The sequence below is a fragment of the Sarcophilus harrisii genome, chromosome 2, assembly GCF_902635505.1.
Source record: "Sarcophilus harrisii chromosome 2, mSarHar1.11, whole genome shotgun sequence".
Lineage (NCBI taxonomy): Eukaryota > Metazoa > Chordata > Mammalia > Dasyuromorphia > Dasyuridae > Sarcophilus > Sarcophilus harrisii.
The window spans coordinates 63,186,082-63,213,451 of NC_045427.1; the positions used below are offsets into that span (position 1 = coordinate 63,186,082).

The 27,370-nt window shown below is 32.3% G+C and overlaps 1 long non-coding RNA gene across 1 annotated transcript; it reads right to left on the bottom strand.

Annotated features, from left to right (window-relative positions):
• Positions 1-83: 83 nt before the first annotated feature.
• Positions 84-25,843, bottom strand: LOC116421091. Its single transcript, XR_004231408.1, has 3 exons — positions 25,671-25,843; positions 18,054-18,168; positions 84-237 (listed from the first exon to the last, which is right to left on the bottom strand). It is a non-coding gene; the product is annotated as an uncharacterized LOC116421091 (long non-coding RNA).
• Positions 25,844-27,370: the final 1,527 nt, after the last annotated feature.

Genomic DNA, 27,370 nt, shown 5'->3' on the forward strand with positions numbered 1-27,370 from the left:
GTAAAATTATGAATGTAGATAACCCAAGTGTTATTGTACTCATTTTGTAGATAGTCTCGGAGAAATAAAACAACTTACCCAGACTCTTTTGGCACATAAACATCACACCAATGATTCCTGTTCAGGTCTTATAACTCCAAAGTTCCATCATATGGACCTGACATATACATCACCACCATCAGTTTTTCCTTTTATTTCTTCAATGTAGATTTCTCACAAACTACATCTTTGTAGACCCTGATGAGATGAGAGAGTACATGACAGATGATATATATATTTGGCCCATGTCCTTTAAAATACCCTTATCAGGAAGCCATCTCAAGCAAGCTCAGTTATAAATTTCTCAATAATTTACAGCGGCTGGGAAAGAGGCAAGACGGTTCCGTGGTCAGCATACAGCTAACACTTTAAAGTAGGCAGAAATATGTCTCTTTTTACATATTCAGTTTAGGGATGATCTAATTGCCAAATCGATCAATGTCTAGCCATGGATGTCGCAGTAAGAACAGACTGATGGTTCAGTGCAGTTTACTGCTCTTTAGAAATTGTCAGACCTGAGGAGACCTTGTAAAAAATTAGCACACTCATTTCTAAGTGCTATGCATAGTCAGCACCCAGAAGGTAGTGAGAATAAAAAGCATATTCTAATGACCACAATCTACAACAAACTTTAAAATCTCCCCCAAGCTACTATCTTAATGTGTTACATCCCTATCCTTTAAGTGGATTTTAGTATGCAGCTGTAAGGCCCGCAAAGTACCTTTTCCCACAAAGACATAAGCTTATAAGTTCTAGAACAATAAAACAGTTCAACAAATCAAACAGCAGAGCTGGAAGACAAATACTTTAGAACAAAAAGAACATCAAAAGTAATAGAGACCTAAGAACATAAAAGTTTGAAATAGAGATCATTAAACTAGAAAAAACCTACAGGGCCCTCTAGATCAAACTATTCAGTTCAAAGATGAAAAATTATTAACAGGCAAAAAAGTAATTGCTTATAATGTATCAGATGCTGTGAAAAATGATAGGAATAAAAATGGAAGAGGAAATTCCTTATTATTCTTCCATTGGAATAATAATAATAATAACAATTTTTATATGGTACTTACTATGTGCCAGGTACTGTACTAAGCACTTTACAATTATTATGTCATTTAGAACTTGCAACAGCTCTAAAAGGTAGATGCTATTATTATTCCTGTAGTAAAGATGAGACAACTGAGGCAAGCAGAAAGAAGATGATCACACAATTAGTGAATGTCTGAGTCTAGATTTCAAATCAAGTCTTCCTGACTTCAGGCCCATTGCTCCATCCTCTCTATCACTTACTTAACTCCTACTATAGACCTCACATCTTTAAAGAAAATGATAGCAGATACAAATTCTCCTTGAATACAAGTAAAATATAGAACCATATTAAGATATCTTTCTCTTATTCTGTGATTTCTTGTCACTTTATAAAAGCATTTGCAGAAGTAATTAGCACATTATACAACTCTAAACTAGAATATGATGAGTAGTATCATGTCCTCTCTTGCCCTGACACTCAACTGATTTCTTTCCCATGAACATCATAGGTTTAAAGCTAGAAGAAACCTTGGAGGACATCAAGTCCAAACCTTCATTTTACTGATGAGAAAACTAAGTAACAGAGAAATTAAATTATCTAGTTGGGTAATAAAAGTATCTGAGGTGAGATTTCAACACAGGAATTTCATTTAAAAATTTGCTGTTTGGGAGAGAAATCACCAACAGAGAACATTAAATTCAGGAACAGTGTGAGACAAATCATGAAGATAGGAGAGGAAATAAAAATAGAAGGTAAAAATAGTTTTTTTGTTTTTGTTTTTGTTTCTAGATATTCAGATATGACTAGTAAAATTTAAGTCTGGGCAAAGAAATTAAGTTCTGGTTATGAAGAGCATGGAATTCTAGGATCAGGAGCTGATGATGTATTCCATTGAAAATAGGGGCTTAATTCAACTAAGCAAAAATTTATTATCCCTTTTTTCCTTAGAGAAGAAGCAGTGAAGTAAAGTGTAAAGTACATTAGAACCCTGTAGCCTATATACTTATTACATGCATAAGCTTGAATAACTTTTCTATCTATCTAGACCTTCATTTCTCAAATAAAAAATGAAAATGTTGGACTACAAAGTCTCCAATGTTGTTGTTTTGTTTTTTTTTTTCAGCTAAAATTTTAAAATCTAATAATTGATGGGAAATTGTTAATAACATTCCCTGAATCTGGAAGGGTATAATTTTTTTGTATTTTCTTTTGCACCTCCCTCAGTTCTTTCCCTAATTTTTTTCTTTATCTCTCTTACTTGCTTTTCAAAGTCCCTTTTGAGCTTTTTTTATGGCCTGAGCCCAATTCTTATTTTTCTTGGAAGTTTTGAATGTAGAAATTTTGACTTTATATTCATTTCCTAAGTGTGTTTTGATCCTCCTTGTCATAAGAATTTTTAATGGTCAGAAACATTCAATTTTTATTGTTATTGTTGTTTTGTTTTGTGTTGTTTTCTGCTCATTTTCCTAGCCTATTACCCAGCTTTTAACTCTTTGTTAAAGTAGCACTTTGTTTCCGAGGTGAGGGGTGCACAGTTCCAAGCTTCAGAGGTTTTGTAAAGCTGTTTTCAGAAATCCATCTAAGTACATGATCACAAGCATTCTTTTTTGCCCTGGAGCTGTTAGGTGTGTCCACACTTCATGGTAGCTATAAGATCTAGAGTGCAGGCTTGAGTTAGGACCCCCACCTTATTGCTACAAATCCTTCCCATTGACTTTTGGAGTCCTCCCTGGTGTTCCCAGGCTGAGAGGTCCAGAAGCCTCCAGGGATCCAGACTTTCTGCTGTTGGGGTCTGGGCTGGAGTTGGGACTAGGCCTCTGCTGAGATTGTGTACTGGGCTCTAGTTTCATAGACCTTTTTTTTTGCTAACCTTCTAGACCCTGTTTAGTGTGCTGGACTGAGAAGTCTGGAAGCCACCAGTATTACAGCTGATTCAAAAGTTGAGTCCCAGGCTAAGGATGGGGCTGGATTGGAGCTGGGAGTTCTTGACCTGCTCTGGGACTCCCACCCTGGTATCACAGAACTTTTTTTTCCCCCTTCTAATTTATTGGGGTTTATTATTATTATTATTACTAAAGCTTTTTTATTTTCAAAACATATGCATGAGTAATTTTCAACATTAACCCTTGCAAAACCTTGTGTTCCATAATTTTTCTCTCCCTTACTCTGACTCTCTCCCCTAGATAGCAAGTAATCCAAATATGTTAAACATGTGCAATTTTTCTATACATATTTCCACAAATATGTTGCACAAAAAAAATCAGATGAAAAAGGAAAAAAAATGAGAAAGAAAACAAAATGCAAGCAAACAACAACAAAAAGAAAATGAAAATACTATGTTGTGATTCACACTCAATTCCCACAGTCCTCTCTCTGGGTGTGGATGGCTCTCATCATCACAGGCTCATTGGAACTGGCCTGAATTGATAGGAAGAGACACATCCATCAGAATTATTATCATATAATCTTTCTGTGTATGATATAATAATTGCTGTGCACAATGATCTCCTGGTTCTGTTCATTTCACTTAGCATCAGATCATATAAGTCTCTCCAGGTTCCTATGAAATCATCCTGCTGATCATTCCTTATAGAACAATAATATTCCATAATGTTCATATGCCATAACTTATTCAGCCATTCCTCACCTGATGGGCATCCATTCAGTTTCCATTTTCTTGCCACTACAAAAATGGCTGCCACAAACATTTTGCACACGTTGGTGCCTTTCTTTCTTTTATGATCTTTTTGGGATATAGGCCCAGTAGAAACACTGCTGGATCAAAGAGAATGGTTTGATAACTTTTTGAACATAGTTCCAAATTGCTCTCCAGGATGGTTGGATCCATTCACAGTTCTACCAGAAATGTATTAGTGTCCCAGTTTTCCCACTTCCCCTCCAACATTCATCATTATGTTTTTCTGTCATCTTAGCCAATGTGAGAGTTGTGTAGTGGTATTTCAGTTGTCTTAATTTGCATTTTTCTGATCAATACTGAATTAGAGCACTTCTTCACATGACTTAAAATAGTTTTAATTTTTTCATCTGCAAATTGTCTGTTCATATCCTTTGACCATTTATCAATTGGAGAATGGCTTGAATACTTGTAAATTTGAGTCAGTTCTCCATATATTCTAAAAATGAGGCCTTTATCAGAACCTTTGAATGTAAAAATTGTCACAGAACTTTTCTGCTGGTCTTCTAATTTGACTTCAGCTGACAAATGTTCTACTCCATCTTTTTGGGTATTCTAGTGTTCTAAATTTTTTTAGATCATTATTTAAAGGAATTTGGAGCATTTGAGAGAGATATTTGACAAATTCTTGACTTAGTGTGCCATCTTAAAAGGTATTTTTTTTTGTTTTACCACTTTTTCATGGCCCAATCTAAAAGTAATGTTCACAGATAAAATTATATTTTCCCACTGAATTATACTCTTTCTTGGATTTCAAGGATTTTTTTTTTCATTTCTCTTATTAATATATTAATTTTATATAGTATTAAAACCTGTCTTAAATAGCCTATTATACAATGATCTATTTGAAACCTTTTGTCACATCTTTTTATTCTTCTATTTTCTCTAAATCTTTCACAGATTATTTTATGCATAATTGGTTTTCATGTAATTAATACATTTGAATTGATATAATCTCTCTGATGAGATCTTCAATGTTAGGTGTGTTTATCAGAGGAATTGATAAAAACTAATTCCTGGGGCTGGCAGCAAGAAGGTTCTGATAATGGATATCTGTTTACTTCCATGGTCCTACCTTCTAAGGGTAATTCAGGCAGAAATCCAAATTATGTCAGGATCCTGAGGCTAAATTTTCCCTATAAAACAAGTTATGGGCCCATGATTTTGTGCTACTTTACTTTGGATCAGCCCACCAAGGCATTCTTTTTTGTGGTGTCTTTCTTTTTCTCCTTCCCTGTAATGGGCTGAGGTTTGAGCTGATGCACTGAGGTCCCAAGTACATGAGGCTAGATAGTAATTGGGCTATACTCTATTAATATACATGATTGGATAAAGAATGGTCCCTGCCCACTCTCCATGCAAGTCCTGATGTGTTGTATAGGAAATGACGATTTTGGTGGGTGGAGGCAGAGAGAGAGGGAGGAAGACAAGTGGGGAGAGATTGAACTGGGTTCGAGACTCCAAGCTGCTGGTTGTGTGGCTGCTGGTCGAGCTAGCTTCTTGACTCAGCTGCACACATTGCTATCGCCGATTCTCTTCCACCTCCGATCCTTCTTCACTGAGAATAAAGACTGATGATTTTCCCCTAACCTGAATTCCTGTCTCGTGCTGATCTTAAAATACACGATCTTAACACTTCCCCCATGCCACATGATAACTCACTAAACTCCAATATGCTTCCCAAACCTACAGTTAACTAACTCTTTTAGGGTGCTAAGTCTCCTTTCAGAATTTAGTGTTCAGTTAAGTTCATACCCCAACCCCAACCCATACCCAACATATGGTGTGTTCCCTTTCTATTGGATAATTGTGAGTTCCATTGAAGAACTTGTCTTTTATATTCTCTCTCACTCTATTTCACATTTATCATTCTTGGAGTCTTGTGCCCCTTCATTTTGTCTGTAACTTTGTAAGTTTTGGTAAGTTTGTCTGTAACTTATTTCCCTAAATAAATCTACTTTTTGTCAAAGAAAATGGCCATTGTGAATTCTTCACATGACTTCACATGACTTTTGGTGCTTGCCATCATTTGGTAACAAATCATCATAGATCACATAATCTTCATTTAAACATTTCCCCATCCTCGAGCAAAGTTTTCTTCTAATTTCAAACACAGAGTTCAGAAATTTAAAGAAATAATCATAAAAATTTGAGACAATTTGACTTTATGATAAATTATTTATAATACTTTATTAGCTAATATTTTTGTAAATTTAGAAATGTCATATTAATGGACAATTTTTCTTATTTAAACAAAGAACAAAACTAAAACAAAACAAAGCAGTACTATAAATCACTTGTCCATGAAACTAATGCCAGAATAACCAACAAATTACATTGTGTAAGGCAGTAGTGTCAAACTAAAATAGAAACATAATTAACCAATCTAAACTGTACATGAGACTCCCTATCAGCCACAGATTGACTTAGTTTTAAATTTTAATTTTACCTATCTTTTATTATACTTTTACTTATTTTATTAAATATTTCCCAATAAGATTTTTACCTGATTCAGGCTGCATTCAAGAGTTTTGTAGGCTTCTTAGGGCTCATAGAAATGTATTTATGACCTTGATGGACAATATATTTGCATATAAATTATTCAGAAAACATATGGAAATATTTTCAAATTAAAAAGATCATTCAGTGATAACCCCTTTATAACTGAATATACTCAAAACCTGTTTGGTTGATTCTTGATGTTTCAAAGTTTCATTAGCTTCCATTTGCCTAATTCTAACTTTTAAGAAATTGTTTTCCCCGGTTATTTTTATTTCCTTTTCCATTTGGCTAATTCTAGTTTTCAAGGAGTTGTTTTCTTTTTTTTCCAAGCTATTGACTAAGAAGATGACAGGAGTAGGAATAATTCTATAAGATAACTACTTGAAGGAGATTTGCTTGTTGAAATTTTAATGAAGAAATAGATTAGTTGTTATATAGTTCACTATTTTCAAACATCTGAACCTTTCTTATATGAAAGTAAGACTTTTTTGCTGAAAGAGAGAGAAAGAAAATGAGAGGAAGAAAGAGAGGAATGAAGGAACACAGGAAAGAAGGAAAGATAAATAACTGAAGCAAAAGAACAGATTTTGAAATTATGTAATTTCCTATGTAAATCCTGGAAGTTCATGAAGTTTGTATCCTAGAGGTATTGATGAATTATCCAGATGACCATTTTTAGAGATTATGTTGAACTGTTATATTTAGAAGAAATGACAACAAAATCATTTTTTATGATCTCTATCATTATGGAGATTGTATGATATTTTTAAACTACAATATGAAGATCTAAAATGTCATAGATCCCAATTTCCTCCTTATTTATCATTTATTTATTCAAAAACTTTTTTCATAGTCACTAATTTGATTTTTTTTATTTTAATATTTTATTATTGACAATACAATCATGAAAGACCTATACCTTTATGTCTTCTTCTTATTGTTGTTATGGCTATTTAGGCTAGTAGTTTTCCTAATATTAAACCAGCCCTGCATTCATAATCTAAATCCCATCTGGTCATAGTATATAACTTTTATTTTATGCTACTTTAATTTTTTAATGGTATTTTATTAAAATTGTTGGCATCAATATTCATTAAAGAAATTGGCTTATACTTCTCTTTGTGTTTGTTCTACCTGATTTAGAAATCAAAACCATATTTGTATCATAAAAGAAATTGGTAGCATCCTTTTTTTTTTATTATCGTTTATATAGCAATGAGATTAGTTGTTTCTTAAATGTTTGGTAGAGGAATGCCAGGTTGGTTCAATATAAGGAAAAAATATCAGTATAATTGACCATATCAACAACCAAACTTACAGAAATCATGATTTTCTCAATAGATTCAGAAAAAACTTTTAACAACATACATTACCCATTCCTATTTAAAACATTAGAGAACATAGGAATAAATATAGTTTTCATTAAAATGATAAGTAACATCTATCTGTACTGATCAGCAAGCATTTACATGTAATGCAAAAAAAAAATTCTAAATTTATTATAATAATTTTGAGTGAAATACAATTGCCCATTATCACCTTTATTATTCAATATTGCACTAGAAATTATAGTTTTAGAAATAAGAGAAGATAAAAAATGAAGGAATTAGAGTAGTTAATAAGGAAAAAAAAAAACAACTATTACTCTTTGCAGATGATATAATGGTATACTTAGAGAGTCTTAGAGAATCAAACAAAAAATCCAGAAACCATTAACAATGTTAGCAAAGTTGCCATTTATAAAATAAACCCTCATAAATCATCAGCATTTTTATATATAACTCACAAAGTCCAGCAATAAGAGATACAAAATGAAATACCATTAAAAAAAAATCTGTAAATAATACATAATATTTGGAAGTCCATCTGCCAAGATAAAGCCAGGAACTATATGAACAAAATTTCAAAACACTTTTCACACAAACAAAGCTAGATCTAAATGACTGGAAGAATATTAAGTATTCATGTGTTGTGTAAGCTAGTGTAATAAAAATGACAATTCTACCTAAATTAAACTATTTACTCAGTGCGGGACCAATCAAACTGCAAAGTAAATACTTTGTAGAACTAGAAACAATAATAACAAAATTCTAAAAAAAAAGGTCAAGAATTTTAAGGGAATTAATGTTTTAAAAAATGCAAAGGGAGGTGGCCTCACTGTATTAGAACTAAAACTTTGTTATAAAACAATGGTTATCAAAACCATTTTGTTCTGATTAAGAAAAAGCATAGTCAGTGATTCAGGTTAGGTAAATTTAGAATGGAAGCAACAAAATAAGGGAAAATTTTTACATCTAAGAGTTCTAATAAAGGTATCATTTCTAAAATACAATTAGAAAACTGACTCAAATTTATAAAAAATTCGAACATTTTCCCAATTGATAAATGGTCAAAGGGTAAGAACAGACAATTTTCAGATGAAGAAATTAAAACCATTTATAGAAATATGAATCATTATTGATCAAATAAATGCAAATTAAGACTGCTCCAGTAGCACTACAGTATACTTCTTAGATTGGCTAAGATGACAGTACAAGCTAATGATGATTGTTGGGGGGGAAGTGAGAAAACTGGGACACTAATACATTGTTTATGGAGTTGTGAACTGATCCAATCATTCTGGAGAGCAGTTAAGAGCTATGCCCAAAAGTTTATAAAACTGTACATAACCTTTGATCTAGCAGTGTTTTTATTGGGCCTGTATTGCAAAGGATCATGAAAAAGTAAAAAGAATCTATGTATGAAAAAAAAATGTTTGAGCATCCCTGGCAAGCATGTGAAAACTGAGTGGATGCCCATTAGTTGGAGAATGGCTAAATAAGTTATGGTATATGAATGTTATGGAATATTATAGTTCTATAAGAAATGATCAGCAAGGTGATTTCAGAGAGAACTTACTCTGATACTAAGTGAAGTGAGCAGAACCTGGAGAAAATTGTGTACAATAAAAACAAGTTTATGTCATGGTCAGCTGTCTTCAACAAAGAGGTGATTCTGTTGTGCCAAAGTTCCCTTTTGATGTCCTGACCTAGTTTTCCCATGGTCCTATTTAGTTACTCTGCCTCAGGTTATAACCTTTCCCTCTTAATGTTTGATGAAATAAAGGTCTACCTCAATTGCTCTGTCCCCAAACCCCAGGCTATAATAATTCCCTCTTAAACAGTTTGATGAGATAAATGTTTTATATCTTTAGCTTATAGACATTCCTTCTTAATGTTTGACAGGATAAAGGTTTATCCATTTTAGATGTCATTAAAGTATCAGTAGCCTCTCCAGTTCCTCCCTCCATTGTATCATCCCAGGTACCTCCCCCATTATGTCATTGTTCTTGTTATCCTATAAAAAGGTTGCCCTCTGAAACTTAAGTGCTGGACTCTTTGAGATGATAGCCTCCTCCAGCCCTAGGACCAAACATGGATCCACTGGTCCCAGTATCTCTTTCCATTTAATAAACTATTGAATTGGTCTCTAATTTCTGTCTTGCTCAGTTTCTCCAGCATTACAATTCAAAGCAATTCCAGTAGATGTGGGATAAAAAGTGTCATCAAAGTGTATTATTTTCAGCTTTTTGTTTTGTTAATGCTAACTTATTTTTTTTCTTTTCTCATTTTTTTTCCTTTTTGATCTGATTTTTCTTATGATCATGATGAATATAGAAATATGAAGAAGAATTACACATGTTTAACCCATATTGATTTGATTGCTGTCTTAGGGCAGAGATTTAGGAAGGGAAAAAAAAATTGGAGCAAAAGGTTTTGCAAAGATAAATGCTGAAAATGCACGTATTTGGAAAAAAAATATAATAATATGGAAAGTTTGGTAGAATTTATTTTTGACTATACAGTGTCCTGTAATCTTTTTTTTTTTAGAGAACTCATTTATGTTGTTGTTTTCAATTTCTTTTTTTAAAAAATATTGTTTTAGTATTTTATATCCTCTTCTGTTAATCTGGATATTTTATATTTTGGTAAATATTTAAACATCTCACTTAAATTGTTAGCTTTATTAGCATATGATTTGACAAAATGTCTTTTAATAACTGCTTTGACTTCATTTTCATTGGTAGTACATTCAACCTTTACATTTTTGACATTTTGATTTAGTTTTCTTTATTTTTAATCAAATTAATGAGTACTTAATCTATTTTTAATAACATCATATCTTAATTAATGAATTTGTTTTTTCTATCAATTTTATTAATCATTACTTTGCTTTTCAGGATTCCCAATTTGCTACTTAATTGGGGATTTTTAATTTGTTTTTTTCCCCTAGTTTTTGTTGTTGTTGCATGCCCAATTCATTGATTTGCTCTTCCTCTCTTTTATTGATGTATTTATTTAGAGTTATGAATCTTTAAGTATTGCTTTGGCTTCATCCTATATATTTTGGAAAATTGTTTTACCTCATTAAATTGGGGGTGGGAGAATGTGTTAGAAATTGCAACATATGATAGGAAGATGACTTAATTGTAGAAAGCTCATAAATGAGAGTTAGTATAACTTGCTTGTAGTCCTAACTTTGTCACAAATTTACAATAACTATGAGAAAATAACTTTCTCTCTTTTGGCCTCAGATTTTATAACTCTAAAAATGAAAGGTTTATGCTGGATGATCTCAATCATTTTATTTGCACAAAAGTTTCCTTCTGCAATTTAGTATCCAGGAACCCTGTGTACAAACTTAGGCAAAGCTCACTACTATGTGATTAAAAGATTAAACCCTTTTAATAGAGGAGGAAACTGATGCTGAGAAAACAAAGTGATAATTTTACCCAGGGAAGTTATTCTACTTTAAGATATCAACTAGCTCTAGCATTATATGAGCTTCTATTCTATGTTCTAAGATTCTGCTGATTAGTGTGAATATGGAATCACCTGCCATGGGTGAATTATGTGAATCATATTGCATAATTCCAATGGATAACAGATAGTTATAAGTTACATAATTATAATTTGAAATAAAATAATTTCAAAAACATTTGATCACCTAAGATAATGATTATCATCATTAATTAGAACCTAACTATATAAATATGTTAATATGTGTTACTTCCCCCTGAAGCCAGGACTAGGCAGAAATAAAATTCTTGGACCACAGATAACATTAAAGACATGTGACGATCTACTTTCTAGAGATTCAAACCAAAATTGTTGACTTTTGACTTAGCAGAGGGTTGAGTTGAAGCTCTAAAATATGTGAATCTGTGAATAAGGAATGCTTTTTTTTGTGGATGCTTTGTAAATGAGAAACGTTTGGGCTTTGAGAAGAAATTTCACTTGCAGCTTGGAAACTATGTTCTGAAGCATTCTATAAAATCTTTTAAGGCTTAATCTTAATAAGGAAGTTGTTACTGTAGTAAAGTGTTGTTCTAAACAAAACCCCAGCTTTTGTATAAGGCATTAATTGGAGTGAATTGGAAAAATATACAAGCAAATACTGGATTCAGAATCTAGCATTCACTTACTAACTACCAGAGTGCCAGAAGGCAAATCATTGAAATTTTGTCTGGCCTTAGTTGTCTTTATCTAAAAACAAATAAACAAACCAACAAAGACAGATCTACCAGAGGAGGGAGATTTCCCCTCCCCCAAAACTTTGCATTCATTGACTTCTAAGACTTGATCAGATTAGAACAGAAAAAAAAGAATTCTAATGACTTTAATTGACATGAATTCACTTAAATTGATAGAATTTTCTTCTTAAAAGGAAGAAAATAAAATTCTTAAAGGAAAGGTTTAGGAGGGATTGAATGCTTTTATAAACAAAACAAAACAAAAAAACAACAACAAAAAACAAATTTCTCCAAAGCAGTGTCAAAAGTTAATTAGCTGTTGCTATTTGATGAATTAAGATGTTAACTGAAAAACAAACAAAATACTAAAAGGGTTGAATTAGATGATTTCTAAGGTCCCTAATTTCTCTAAGTCTGTGACCTAGAATACTGAGAGGCTATGAACTCTCTTTTTACTTTTGAGGATACCATCATCCACCTAATCACCATGGCAAAAAACTAAATAAAACTCCTTTTTTTTACTCCTTCACCCCAAAATCCAATCAATTGCCAAGACATATTGATTTTTACATATGCCTTGCATATCATATCTACCATTAGATTGTGAGCTTTTTGAAAACCATTTTTTGTATCTCCAGTATTTAGAACAGTGACTAGTATAAAACTGGGTACTTAATAAATATTGAATGACTGACTCTATCTCAGAATGACAAAAGCAAAAGTTTGGCTTTCTCAAGTTGGACAAACTCAGACCAACTAAGTATTCATTAAATAAAGTGAGACATTTATTCATGGCTGATTTATTCTGAATGCAGTTTAGGAGAACTCATTGTCTTAATCAGACAGAGCAACTTGGGGAGGAAGAGGAGAAGGGGATTATTATAGAGCATAGTTGTGGGACATGCAGGACAGCTGTGCAGGAAGAGAATGTTTAAGATGTTGAGGCGTTGCAAAAAACAAGGTTGCAGAAATGTCCTTGGAACTATTTCTGCCCAGAAGCAGGGATAGTTACAAACTTCTGGGATGTGGGAGCAGTTAAAAACTTGTTCTGAGCAGGGTAGGGGCCTAGAGTTTCCCAAGGGTTTCCCACTTTTCCTTCTTTTGATCAAGGTGAACCAAAAAAGTTTTGGGTCACTTCCAGAAGCTGCTGTTAATAATGCTATTATTAACAGTGTTAATATCACTCCAATAATAAAAATGGCATATCTTTTTGGATTAAGTTAGAAATGTTTGGGCCCCAGAGTTTTTCAACAATTGACAACTTTGAAATCCTTTCCACTTCTGAGGGTTATATAACATTAAGAGATATTCTCTTAATGTTTAGGCTATAATGTTATGGAATTTAAAACCTTATAAGACTGGTAATAAGGATAGATGCATAACACAAAGCTTTGTCCTAGACAGAATACTTGTATGAATATAGGGGTCATATATCTTCCCATACTAACTGTCATTTGTTTAAACGAGATAATCCTCAACTGGCTCACACAGTAAACCTTCCATTATCCAATGCATCATCACTAAAGTCCCCATCCAAATATTTTTCCTCACTCCCCATTTCTATCCAGTCTATATATTGCATCCTCTAGGAAAAATATTGCCTTCTCTGCCATCATGACTACAATCCTTCTGGTCAGATTGCTCTCCCAAAGGACTATTTTATAAAGCCCTACCTTTCCAATATAGTTCCTTTAATGTCATCACTCCCTAGTTTCATTTTCCCAAGGTAAAAAACTATTCCTAGTTATAATCCTTGACTTCATATGGTGGCTAACACATTATGAATACACTAAAATTTTAGAATCGGAAAGGAAACTTTATAATAGATTTGTTATGGACTAAATTACCTGGTTCCTTCTAATATTTATTCTCCTTCAGTTTCTCCTTCTATTTCCAAAAATGATTTCTATATTTATAAATTCACATCAAGATTCACATGCATATTCCCTGAGGAACTGGACCTGACTAGGCTGGGTGACAAGCCCTCCTTAAAATTCAAAGAGCTTTCAAGTATGATTGAAGACATAACCTTTCTATGTTTGTTCTTGAAAAACAAAAACAACAACAAAGAAATAATTTTGCATTTTAAAGAAATAAGTCCATCAAGGGTAGAAAAGTTAGATGTTGAATGGTGTTCATGGATATTCAAATAATATTCGAAGCACTTTCTCCACCCCCTCCTTCTTTGGATTTCTATTACCTAAAAATTCAATCTTTATTCATTGACCTTGTAAAGTTATAATTTTTTTATTATTATAAATTTTATTACTTTTTATTTTATTATAAAACATAAATCTTCATAATCCACATATAATGAGCATTCTGGTTTCATAGAAGACTCAGAGACAATACTGAAAAATAAATGGATTTGAATGGAGAAAACTTTTGTTCATATACTCAGACCTTGAAACTTATTTATACATAATGGAGCAAGAATTCTCCATATATATATATATATATATATATATATATATATATATATATATATATAACAAGCTAACATTTGGCATTCAAACAATCTGGCCACTCCAATGGAATTTTGCTCTTTGCAGTAGAATTGGAATACTTGGCAATTTAGTTCAAGAAAGGATCTCAGTATCTTATCCTGCCAGGAGATTTTCAGAATCTTCCTGATTCTGAAAATCTTCCTATGACAATTCTAATTGAAATGACTATGTTTCCTGGTGTGGTACTGATAGACTGTCCAGATTTCACTGGCATCCAAAATAAGGTCTGCACAATAGCTCTGTAGAATTTATATTTGTGTGACTATATATTTATCTAATTATATATTTATTTAAGGTCAAAACTATTGTATTTCCTTTTCACAATACAAATTTAACCAATTTGGATTCAATCCAAAAATTTTCTTTTCAGAAACAACCTGAAAGTTTATCATCTCACTAAAGCTTTATTTCCTTTAGAATATTCCTGACAAGTGGTCATTTACCCCTACTGTAATGATGAGGAATAACATCCCAAAGCAGTTCATTCTAGTATAGCAAAGCCAGAGTTAAGATTAGGTCAGCTAGGTGTTTACAATGGATAGAGCATTGGGACTCGAGTCAGATTCATCTTAAGTTCAAATACTTCTGTCAAGAGTCAAATGGGATCATGAAAAGTAGACATGATTGAAATGACTGAAAACAACAACAGAATTAAACCTAGAAGAGAGCTTAACGATTGAATTGTTCAACTTCAGGAGACATATGTGAGAGATGATAAGATGTCATTCTATTGATTGAAACTGACAACTTTGTGGATATCAGTAGAGTTGAGGGGAATATTAGGTATGCATAATGATCCTTAGGGAAACTCAGAATTTCAATCCAATAGTTAGGAATAGAATTCTTAACAGTGTGGTGCTCCCATCTTTCCTTTTCTTTACAAAAAGAAGGAGAAGAGAGTTTATAAGGAAGAGGGAGGTCAATATTAATAAACATATTAGATGGATAAAGAAGAATGAGGATTAAGTAAATGTTTTAAATTGTAATTAGTAATGATTTGTGATCTTACAAATCACAGTTTCTGTTGAATGACTAAGAAATATATATCACTTTATAGGAGATGAAAAAAGTAAGGCATGATAAAAATGGAAAATAAAAGAAATGCAGCAACCTATTTTCAGGTGTTTGGCCTTTTTTAAGGATGAAGAATATATTGGAATATTGAGAGAGAGAGACAGAGAGAGAGAGCTCTTTAAGCAAGTTACCATGATCCAGGCATTTATTAAGTACTGGGGACACAAATGCTGCACAACAAAACAAGATGACTCCAGCCCTCAAGAAGCTCACATTTTAATTGGAGACAATCATGCATTAAATGGGAACTGGGAAATATTGTAAAATGATCTTAACAACTTAGAGAAGGGAATTGAGATATAAATCAAGTGAGCATACCTGGCACACTAATTGAATGGTGGTTTAGAAGCAGAGCTTTATTCAAAGTGGAAAATTATCTGTTGAGGTGGGAAGAAGTATGGAGGGTGAGCAAATGAGGAAAAATTGATAATATCTGAAACAGGAATAATTTTAAGGGTAGCTTCCTAGAGGATATGGATATGAGTGGTATCAAATGGTTTGTTCCTCTTAGTCCTCTTAGAACAGATCAAGGCAGAGTATGGAGAATGATAGTGAGGTGATTTGAAGAAAGAGTTTATAATACATCCTCATACAGTATCATTGTTGAGGTATATAATGATTTCCTGGTTCTGCTCATTTCACTCAGCATCAGTTCATGTAAGTCTCTCCAATCCTCTCTGTATTCATCCTATTGGTCATTTCTTACAGAACAATAATATTCCATAACATTCATATACCACAATTTACTCAACCATTCTCCAATTGATGGGCATCCATTCATTTTCCAGCTTCTAGCCACTACAAACAGGGCTGCCACAAACATTTTGGCACATACAGAAATTGTGGTATATGAAAGTAATGGAATACTGGTGCAATATAAGAAATGATGAAGAGGTGGAAGTCAGAGGGGGAAAAGCTGGAAAAGAGATGACCTCATGCTGAATAAAGTAAGCAGAATCAGGAGAACATTGTACACAGTAACAATGACATTGTGTAATGATCAACTATTAATAGACTTGGATGTTCTCAGTAATACAATGATCTAGACAAATTTCAAAAGGAAAGGCTCATAATAAAAAATGCTATCCACATCCAGAGAAAGAATTATCACAACTGAATGTAGTTCAAAGCATACTATTTTCACTTAAAAATGCTATGTTGTTATACACATTCAGTCCAGTTCATACTCCTCTTTTTGGATGAAGATGGCTCTCTCCATCACAAGTTTAGCCACATCCATCAGAGTTGATCATCATATAATCTTGTTGTTGTGTACAGTGTTCTCTTGATTTTACTCACTTCACTTAGCATCAGTTCATGTAAGTTTTCCAGGTCCTTCTGAAATCATCCTGTTGATTGTTTCTTATAGAACAATAATATTCCATAACATTCATATATCATAACTTATTCAGCCACTCTCCAACTGATGAGCATCCACTTGGTTGCTAAATAATAGGCTCTTTCTCTGGATGGAGATAATTAATTTTGGTATTTATAACAGTTAAAATGATTTAGTCACTCAAACTAGTTCTTTTTTATATTCAATAATATTTTTTCAATTACATATAGTTTTCCATTTAATTTTTGTATGATTTTGGGCTCCAATTTTTTCTCCCTCCCCTCTCCCCCAAATAGCAAGAAATCTTATATGGATTTTACAGATAAATAGATAAATAGAAATGTGTGTATACATTCACATACACACTTACACATACATCTAGAGATAGCTACCATTAGACACTAATATTTGATAACATGTATATATGTATATATCATACATTGTATATTTATATGTATATATACACATAAACACATACATACACATATTTGTGTCTAATGATAGCTATCACTAGGATGAGGTGGAGGGAAGATAAAAATGTAACAACTTTATTATATAGTTTACAAAGAATAGCAATTTATACATATTAGATTTGCAGTCTCATGTAAAATTATTTTTCTCCCTATTCTACTATGTTATGGCAATATTGGTTTATTGATTTATTAAGTTCAGAATAAAAAAATAATAAAAAAGAAGAAATGAAAACCTACTTGCTGAACTTTGGTCACCCAAAGTTTCTTGTCAGCTCCAGTTTCTATGAATAAATAGATGCAGATGTGATATCTATGCAAGTATAAGTTATACAAGATTATTTATTTCTCTTCCAGCTATGAGATTCTTTAAATGAATGAATAGTATCAGATCTGTTTTAAAGAACCATTCTAGAAAGATTTTGTACATCTCTGGAATAAAAACATGGTCTACAAAGAGTGCTATTTTAAGTGAACTACACTAATTTGCATTTGTAAATTATGAATTATTGCCTGAAGTATCACAATCATATTCTGTTAGAAGTGGGAATTCAATGTAGGACTTCATGGCTTTGCTACCAGCAATCCCGCCACTATTCTCAATGTTTTTCTTGCACAAGTAAATAGAAATAATTTCACAGAGTGCCTTAATAGTATTACTACTAACAACACTTACATAGTACTATAGTGCTTTAAAGTTTCCAGTGTATTTTACATCTTCCTTCCTTCATTTCTTCATTCATTCATTCTTTCCTTCCTTTTTTTGGCAAGATATTAGAGGTTAAGTGACTTATCTAGTCCCACAGCTAGTAAGTGACAAGTATATGAGGCTAGATTTGAACTCAGATCTCCATAGAGCTGAAAACCAAATTTCCTACTCACTGAGCTCTGCTTTCCAAAGGTTAGGAGTTCCTTGATCCTCAGCCATCCTGCAGGAGTTATAACAAGCACGTTCCACCACACTCAGCTTGTTATTTCAATTGATTCATCAAAAATCCTGTGAGAAGAGAGGTCCTATTATTATCTACATTTGACATTTGACAAATCTGAGGCTAAGAAGAATCATGTGACTTGCCCAGTGTCACATAACTAGCATATATCTGCAGTTGCATTAAAATACATGCCTTTGTGACTACACATTGAAGACCTCTATGCACCTGACTACTCTATTAGCCAGCATCCTTCAAAGTAATGGTGAAGTCTTTAAGGTGATCATAAAAGAATCATAGGATCTGGAAGGAACCTCAAATGTCATCTAGTGAAGTTTTTATCTGGGATATAAAGGATCAGAAGAGATTCAATAGGCAAAGAGCCAGAAGGAAGGCTTTTACATAAACACATAGATAATAAGGTTGTGGAAAATCAAATGAGATAAGGAATATAAAGGTTTATTCAGCTCCACTGTAGCTGCTGCCGCACTTTATCTATAACTATTTACAAATATATGCACATACATATAAAATTCACAGGTGTCTATATGAATATGGGATTATGTAAAAATGTTTACAAATGTATATATATATATATTATACATGCACATATATGTGGGCTAATATGTATAAACATATTTATATTCACCCTCACACATGTATTTATAAATGTATATAGGATATATAGAGATGTTACATATGGATATATAATTGTGTGCTTGTATATATGTGTAAACAGATATATGTGTGTATATATATATATATATATATATACATACAAATATGTATGTATGTATACTCAACTATGTATCTACATAATATTTATACATGAAAGATGCAAAATTATAATTGCAGGAATTTCTATATTAATAACAATATAAACATTTTATTTTCAGCATGTTTTATAATTTTTCTGATAGTAATTTATCACAGGCAATGTGATTGCTATTTTTCAGTTAATTATCTTCACCTATTTAGAACAATTCCCTTGTAAATTTCAGAAACATTTTTCAGTGCTTCCACCAAAAATCTTTGTTCTTGTAAGTTTCAGATAATGGGATGAGTCTTCTTTGAATCGAGCAAATGTCTAAGTGTGTACACAAATGTTCATTTGCCATGAATCTTTAATACAAATAAAATATTGGGATTCTTTAAAGATAACAGTTCTTGTTTAAGTCAGTAGGAGCTTGACCTGGGTAAGTAATACTGGGAAAAATTTTAATCAAGACAGCTGCAATTTCTAGGAGAATATTTTTTTTCCTCAAAATTTATATCTGGAATAGAGTAGCTAAGGTAAATTGGAGGATGGATCAAAGTCTGAGATCTTATATAAAATGAATGACTTTGGAATAACTATAAAGTGCATTGATATTTAATATTTCACAGATGCATGTATTCTATTTGTGTGTGCTATTACTTGAACAGAAGCATTTGATGAAATTTCTCCTTCAGTGTCTGCAGGGTTTTTTAAATTTTTATGTTACAATGAATTTCTGAGATCAAATGAATGTTTTCATGGAAAAAAAAAAAAGTTACTACAATGGAGCTATTTCTCATCTGGTATAGCAGTCAATGATTTCTTTTTCCAAATTGCTGAGTGCCAGTGCTTACCACATACAGTTCTGTTTAAGTGCCTTACCATTTTCCAAAGGTTGGAGGTCAAAAATGTCACATAATTGAATGAGTGGTGGAATTGAAATCAGACCACCTGGTTTGAATCACAGGCTCACTTCTTAATGCCTATGTGATACTGAGTGAGTCACTTAAAACTCCTTTAGCCGAAGATTCTCCATATATAAAATGAGGAGATTGAATAAATTGACCACCAAGATCCCATCTAAGCCTTGAGCTTATGAGCCAAAGTAGGAGCTTCTTACCACTAATCAGGTCCAAAAAAAAAAAAAAATACAATTTAAATTCTTGGTTGAATAAAACAGGATGGTTCAAGCTGCATTCCTAATGTTTTTCACCTACTTGAATGATATTATTTCCTTAGAGCAAGGGTAGAGTTTCAGAATCACATCTGATCTGAGACTTAATAATGAATACTGATGAGTGGTCATCAAACCTAGAATCCTGACAAATTTGGAAGACAAACTAAAATAAAACTCTCCAATCCCTTTCTCACTCACAGTTACATATTGATCATTATGTCCTTCTACCACAGATCTGTGCTCTCCCTGGCACAGTGGAGATGAGACCTATTCCCTAGGGGTCTGTCTGAAAAGTAAAGGCAATCTCATGCCTGAAGGCAAAAATGACCCAAATAAAATATAGCACAGACCAGGTGTAGTGAATTTGAAATGCTTGTACTTACAGTGATCTTTTAAAATCTCTAAGTAAAGTAGGTGGTTCTCAGTTTAATTCTGGTCTTATGCTAATTTACGCCAGTGTTACATTTCCAGACCCATAAGGGAGCAAAAAGATAAATTATGGCTTTGACAAAATAAAAAAAAATAAGAGAACTTTATGAATATCATTTCATTTTTGCACTCTGCTTTAGAGTATAGAATTTACTTCCATATTCAAATTCAGAGAGAAAAAGGGAAGGGAGGGGGAAGCTTTTTTACTCAAATTTGGTAAAACTTTAATATCATAAATTCATTCACAAAGCTACTGATTGCTTATATTTCCTTTGGGGAAGACATGAAGATAGAGATAAAAAATGTTTTTATCTGCATAGGTATCAGGGGATTGTGGGAAATAAACCTCCAAGTAACTTGATTCATCTTTCTGGCTATAGAGTTCCCATATTTATAACCCCCTATGATATATAATATATATCTATCTATATCTATATATAGATATAGATAGATATCTATATCTCTCTCTCTATATATATATAATTCATAGACAGTTTACTTGGATCTGAACATTTGATTAAAAAATAGTTACATACTTAAATACATTGAAAATGTGTCTATACTAGTTCAGAGATTTCCTAATAAGCAGGGTCCTAGGATATTTTTCATTTTGTGTGTGTGTACATATATATATATATATGTGTGTGTGTACATATATATATATATATATATATATATCACATATCACATAGAATTAGAAATTCCCAAGTAAGCCTTCCAACTTCCTGATATGGTTGTAACTATCACACTCAAAGAAGTAGACTCAGATATCTGTGATTCTCTATTAGCCCTTAAAATAATTTTTCATGTAAAGGGGAACTACGAAAGGAGGAAGAAGTGGGTTCATGTATAGGGCAAACATTGATAATGATAGCAAGAACAGAATGTACATTCTCACTAGGTAAAGGTTAGAGCACTTTGCTGGTGTTTTAATTGCTCAGACTGTCTGAAGTTCTTCATTCTTGTGCTGCCTATCTAACAATCAAAGATTTGTCTTAAATTCATGGAAATTTCAAATAGCATTTGACTTATTTTTATTTTACATTTTGTGTAACAAATGGGCATTTGAAACTATGTTTATTCATCTGTAAAATTATTAGAGTAAACCCTAGGGTGTTTTGTTTGTTTGTTTTGTTTTGCTTTGTTTTAGCTCTAACATTTTGTATTGGGTGTTCTATATTCAAACTTTTCCATGCACAAGAATCTGAACTTCTTGAGGACATTGATTAGTTTTGCCTTTCTATTTATACCCCCTAAAACAATGCAAGACACATATTAGGAATTTATTAAATGCCTCCCTGCTTACAGTACCTTAAATTCCAGCCTTAGTGGGGATGTCTCATGCATAGGAATAAAAAAATCTGACTCCACATATGAATCCAATCTGTCTTCCCTTTAGAATGAGGGAGTATCGGGGAAAGTATGAATCCAAGGAGTCTGAGAGAGATGTTTGTTTCTTTTTGCTATATTTGAAGTAAATAAATTTTTGTAAAAGCTAATTGATAACAATTATTTAAAGAAAACATGGCTGAGTAATCATTAGTTCCTAATAAGGTGCAGTTGGGGTGGAAATTAACAACATAGCCAATTGAAGTTCAAAACAATGATAGTGTAAAGGAGACCATCCTTAGAAAGTAAACCCAAAATTTCCTCATTATTTATATCCAGCTGATCAGGAAACATGGAATTGTGAATTACAAAAATCAGTACAAATCACAGATGAAAAGAATATATACATTTTCACATTTCATAGATAACATGTTGGTGTTTAGTAATTATTTTATGTTTTTAATATATATCACTATATACTTGGAAGTATCTTCTGTTTTAAGCATTTCATTTGTGGTGACAGAGACAAATCAGCATTCAATACAAAATATATATTTTATATTCTCAGTACTTTTTTCTAGAAGAGACTTACTACTCCACTTTGAGGGAAATAAGACAAGAACTATAGGCAAGATTACTTTAATAGATTTCCCCCCAAAATTCTAGGATGGTAAGATAATGAGTCAAAGAACACGACAAAATATCTTAGAGTCACTATCTTATTTAGTAGAGTTCAGAGTAAACTTTCCCTTTTTTAGGAGAGACTCTTAAACTGTTGATAACAGAGCATTTTATATTCTCTATTCTCTGTCACTGCTAGTAGTCTATGATTTTTTTCTTTTATTGTTTTAAGTGAAAGAATTATTTTCATCTGTGACATGTGGGGGTAGGACAAAGGTTTTATGGAGAAGTTAGCAACTGAATCCAGTCTTGAAGTAAAATATGGAAATTAAGAGATTCTAAGTACTAATTTTTGACATATATTGTGACCACTAAATACACACTGTTAGGAAGAGAAAAGATGAGGCTCAAGAATAAAATAGTTCAGTGTGAATGAAAAAGAGTATATTAAGAAAGATAGAATTAAAAAGACTATAAAAGTCAATTGATGGAAGCTTGTGGACACCCTGGACTTCTTGAGTAAGAATTTACTTTATCATTTTAGGAAATAGGAGCACTTAAGATTTTCTGGCAGGAGAATGGAATTAGAGCAGTAGTAATAAGCATCATAATAGTATAAACTTCTCATACTCACAAATGAGAAGGATTTTAAGGATTTAAGGATTGTTAAACCTTAAGAATTATGAAACACTTTTTGTGAAACCTTATCTTATTTTATCCTCTTAAAAACTTAGCAACTACTTAATATTTATTCCCTATATTAGAAAGGATGAAATATTGCAATATCAATAAGTAATACAAAATCATAGATTCATGGCCAGAATCTTTAAAGCCATCTATGTTGATGTATCCAATTTAAAATAGAGTAAACCAAGTATATCAGAGGTTAAGTGACTTGCCCAAGATCACATGGCCAGTAAGTGAGACAGGATTTGGACTAAGGGATAGGCTTGTACTTTATCTGTCACATTATTTAGCTGCTCAAGATCACAGGGATCATATTATTGCTTTCAGAGAAAGACTTTATCTTCCACATTGAACAGCATGACCTGGAAAAGAGGAAGACTGAGAAAGAGATATCTCTTGAATTTTTTTTTTTATAAGATCCAAACAGATTTTGAGGGTTTAGACTGGTGGTAGGATGAGAAAATAAAATGGAATAGTTATAGATGTACATTCAGCATGATGTGGGAAATTATTTTTTGTAAGTATGGGTTGTTGAAGAGGGAAGAATGAAAAACAAAACTAGATTATTGAGTTGACAGTGTTGTCATAAATAGAAATGAGAAATGTGGAGATAAGGAGTGGTTTTAGAAGGAATTTGCTGAGTTTACTTTAAGGCATATTGAGTTTGAGGTGACATCCAGAAATCATTTGGAAATGTCTATCAGGGAGTTGTAAATGTCATATCTGCATCTGGGAAAAAGCCTGAAAGTGACCATATAAAATTTTTAAATCATCTTCATGGATTGTAGAGCACATGAGATAACAGAGACTGAAAGCTAGAGGACTGAAGACACAGCTTCATAAACTTAGACATATGCCAGGTTATGAAATTAATTTTCATTAATAATTTCATTAATCATTTCAATAATTTCATTAATAGTTTTGGAAGTGGATACATGAAATGGTGCTTTGAAACATATACATGAATATACATATACACATTCTATCTCCAGTTTTAAATAATTCCCAAATGCATGGAACCTGATATCAGCAATAATGGCTTTGAAATGCATTTCCTGAAGAAAAAAACAAAGTATATGCTTCTTTGCTTGTTTGCTTTTAGGTCTACTTATTCTGAGGATGTATTAATAGATGGATATCTGATTTCTTATTGTTATCCTGGGTTTCTGTCCCTATTGGGTCATTCTTTCAGCTCTCTAACACAGTGAAATGCTGCTGATGCCATCAGAAATCTGGATAAAATGGAGAGATTATTAGACCAAGATTCAGAATACCTGATGTCCAGTGCTGCCTCAATCACTTACTGAATTTGTATTTTAAGGCATATCAAATCACCTTGCTGAACTTTTTGTGAATGTTTCTTTTTAATTTTTTCAAATGGAAACAGTAAACTCCTGTCCTATTTTGAATTTTCTTGCCTCATATGCCCAAAAAAAGTTATGGAGAGCATCAGTTACTATAACTGATTATACTGGTCTTTTTGCTCTTTCTAATATCTGACACTCCATTTCACAACTTCATGTCATTTCACTGCTTGCTTTACATGATTGAAATGCTCTCTCCATTCTCATCTCAAACTTCTAGATTTCCTGGCTTTCTTTTAGGCTGAGGAAAAATCCTAATTTTTGCTTAAGACCCATCTTAAACACCTTTTTTTTCTCTCTCCCAACTTTTAGATCCTTTTCTCTAAGAACACCTCAATGTATATATTTCATATGCACATAGTTGCTGGCCTGTTGTTTCCCTCATTAAAATCTGAGACCTCTGAAAGCAGGAACCATATTTTCTTTTATTTTTAACTCTAGATATTATGTACTTTATAAATATAAATTGACTGATTCAATGAGTAACACATGATGCATATGTAAGCCGTTATTATACTTCTCCACTAAAATATTCTTTTGCTGCTTAGGTAACATCTGGAGATGACTATGAGCTCTCTTAAGACTATGCTATTGGAACAAAGGTGATAGAATATCCTATAAAGATAACAATACCTTATTTATTAGTCTAAAGTTAGATATTTTTGTCAGTTATTCAAGAACCAAAATTACTAAGTGCATATAAATTCATTATTGAAGGTTGATATACAAGGGATGAGGTTTATTGGGGGAGAGGTAATAGAAATGGACTAAAGGAATGTAGCAAATAAGCCCAGGAATATTTTTTAAGGAATCACATGTCTATAGTGGGAATTGAATGAAGAAACCTTCAGGAAGAGAAGTTTTTTTTGCAAGCATTGGAATAGCCTTTTAACCATAGACAACTTCTTATTCACCTATATTATAGTGAATGACTTCATTCATTGTCTTTGGCATCAGGGTTTCATGAAGATCAACTTAAAATGAACCTAGAAGATATTTGCAAATTGTACCAATATACAATTATTACAGTACAATACAATATACAATGTACAATTATTAAACATGATTACTATGATTACTTTTCATTTCATTTCAATTATATTGAATTTTCATATGGGAGATTTCTGGAGTCAGAGTCAAGATGGCAGAGTAATCATTCAGCCTCACTCTTCCAATATTCCTCTCTAAACAATTTAAAAATAATACCTTAAGTCAAATTCTGGAGTGACAGAGGCAGCAAAAAGTCAGAGTGATACATTCTTTCAGCCCAAGAAAACACAGGGCTTATCAAGATAGATGCTGGTCCAAAATCCATGTGAATCAAACATCAGTGGGAGAATTAGATAATGCCAACAAAAGTAATATTGGCTTTAGGAGCTCTCCTGCAATAGACAATAGAAAAAATGGCAACTAGTCAGAAAGACTTATATCAACTTATATAAAGTGATACAAGCAGAACTAAAAGAACATTGTACACAGTAATAGCAATATTGTTAAAGCTGATGAACTTGTAAATGGCTTAACTACTCTGTTCAGGACCATGATGCAAAATAATTCCAAGGACCCATGATGAAAAACACATTTCTTATTCAGAAGAAAACTGCTGAATTCTGAATGCAGAATGAAGTAAACTTTTTTTATTTTCTCTCTCTCTCTCTCTCTCTCTCTCCTTAAAAACAAAGTTTTTTCATTTCATTTTTAAATCTGTGTATTCTTTTGTAATATGACTTTTGCAATATTTTGCATGACATGGAACTATAATAATTTACTTGCCTTCTCAAGGAGTTGGATGGAAGTGAGAGGGAAGAAGAGAGTAATTTGGAAATCAAAACACTTAAAAACAAAGTTTTTTCAACATATAATTGAAACATATTTAATAAAATAAATATTTTACAATAGTTTCTTACATGGATATGATACCCATCAGCAAGCTGTATTACTGGTTTGGTTCTAGGACTTTTTATAATATAGTGATATTCAATTATTTAACATCTAGATTATAACTGCTATTGTTATTAAATCATCATTTGGCTATATGGAACCTCAGAAAAGTTAGTTTTTGTTTACTTTCAGTATTCATAGACCCAAAGTAAACCGCGAAATGTTTGTCATTAGGAAAGACCAAGTAAAAATAGCCCAAATGCCGATCTCAGAGCACAAAATATTTTTATCAAATACATTTTATCTTTACTATAATTTCAATAAGGTCTCCAATTAGAATGACAGCATGAGGTAATATAAATTACATTGGCTTTGACACATGAAATTAAAAAGTTAAATCTTTGGTTTTTACCCACTCTGTGACTTTGTGCAAGTGAGTTAAGTTCACTGAGCCATAGTTTCACTAGTTGTCAAATGGTAGTTTTAGAAGAGTTCTTAACCATTGTGTATGTCATGGTTCTCTTTGACCATATTGAAAACCATACAGATCTTTCTCAACATTTTAAAATCATTTTTAAAAATGCTAAATTTCAGCCAATGGAAGTAAATATCTTATTTTTCTTATCAAAGTTCCAACATGTTTCAAAATCTATCCATAGACCCCTAGTTTCAGTTTTAGAACTTTTGACTACATATCCTCTGAGGTCTTTTTCACTGCTATGAGTTTATATTTCAGTTGAGCTTGCCTCATTTGATTATTTGAAAGAAGGAGTCATTTTGTTCTTCTACTAATGGTATCTTTAATCTTATTCTAATGGTATGTAATATTTCTAAGTGATACAATGCAATGCTTGAACACAATTAAAATGAATATGCCTGCAGGAAGGAAACTATTGCTGTTACAGTAACTGATGCTAGCACAAAACTTAATTTTCATTTACTTTTCAATCTCAAAGGGAATGTGAGTGATATCTTGTCCATGTCTCATTTAAAAATGTCGTACTAAATTATTCTAAATGCATCCT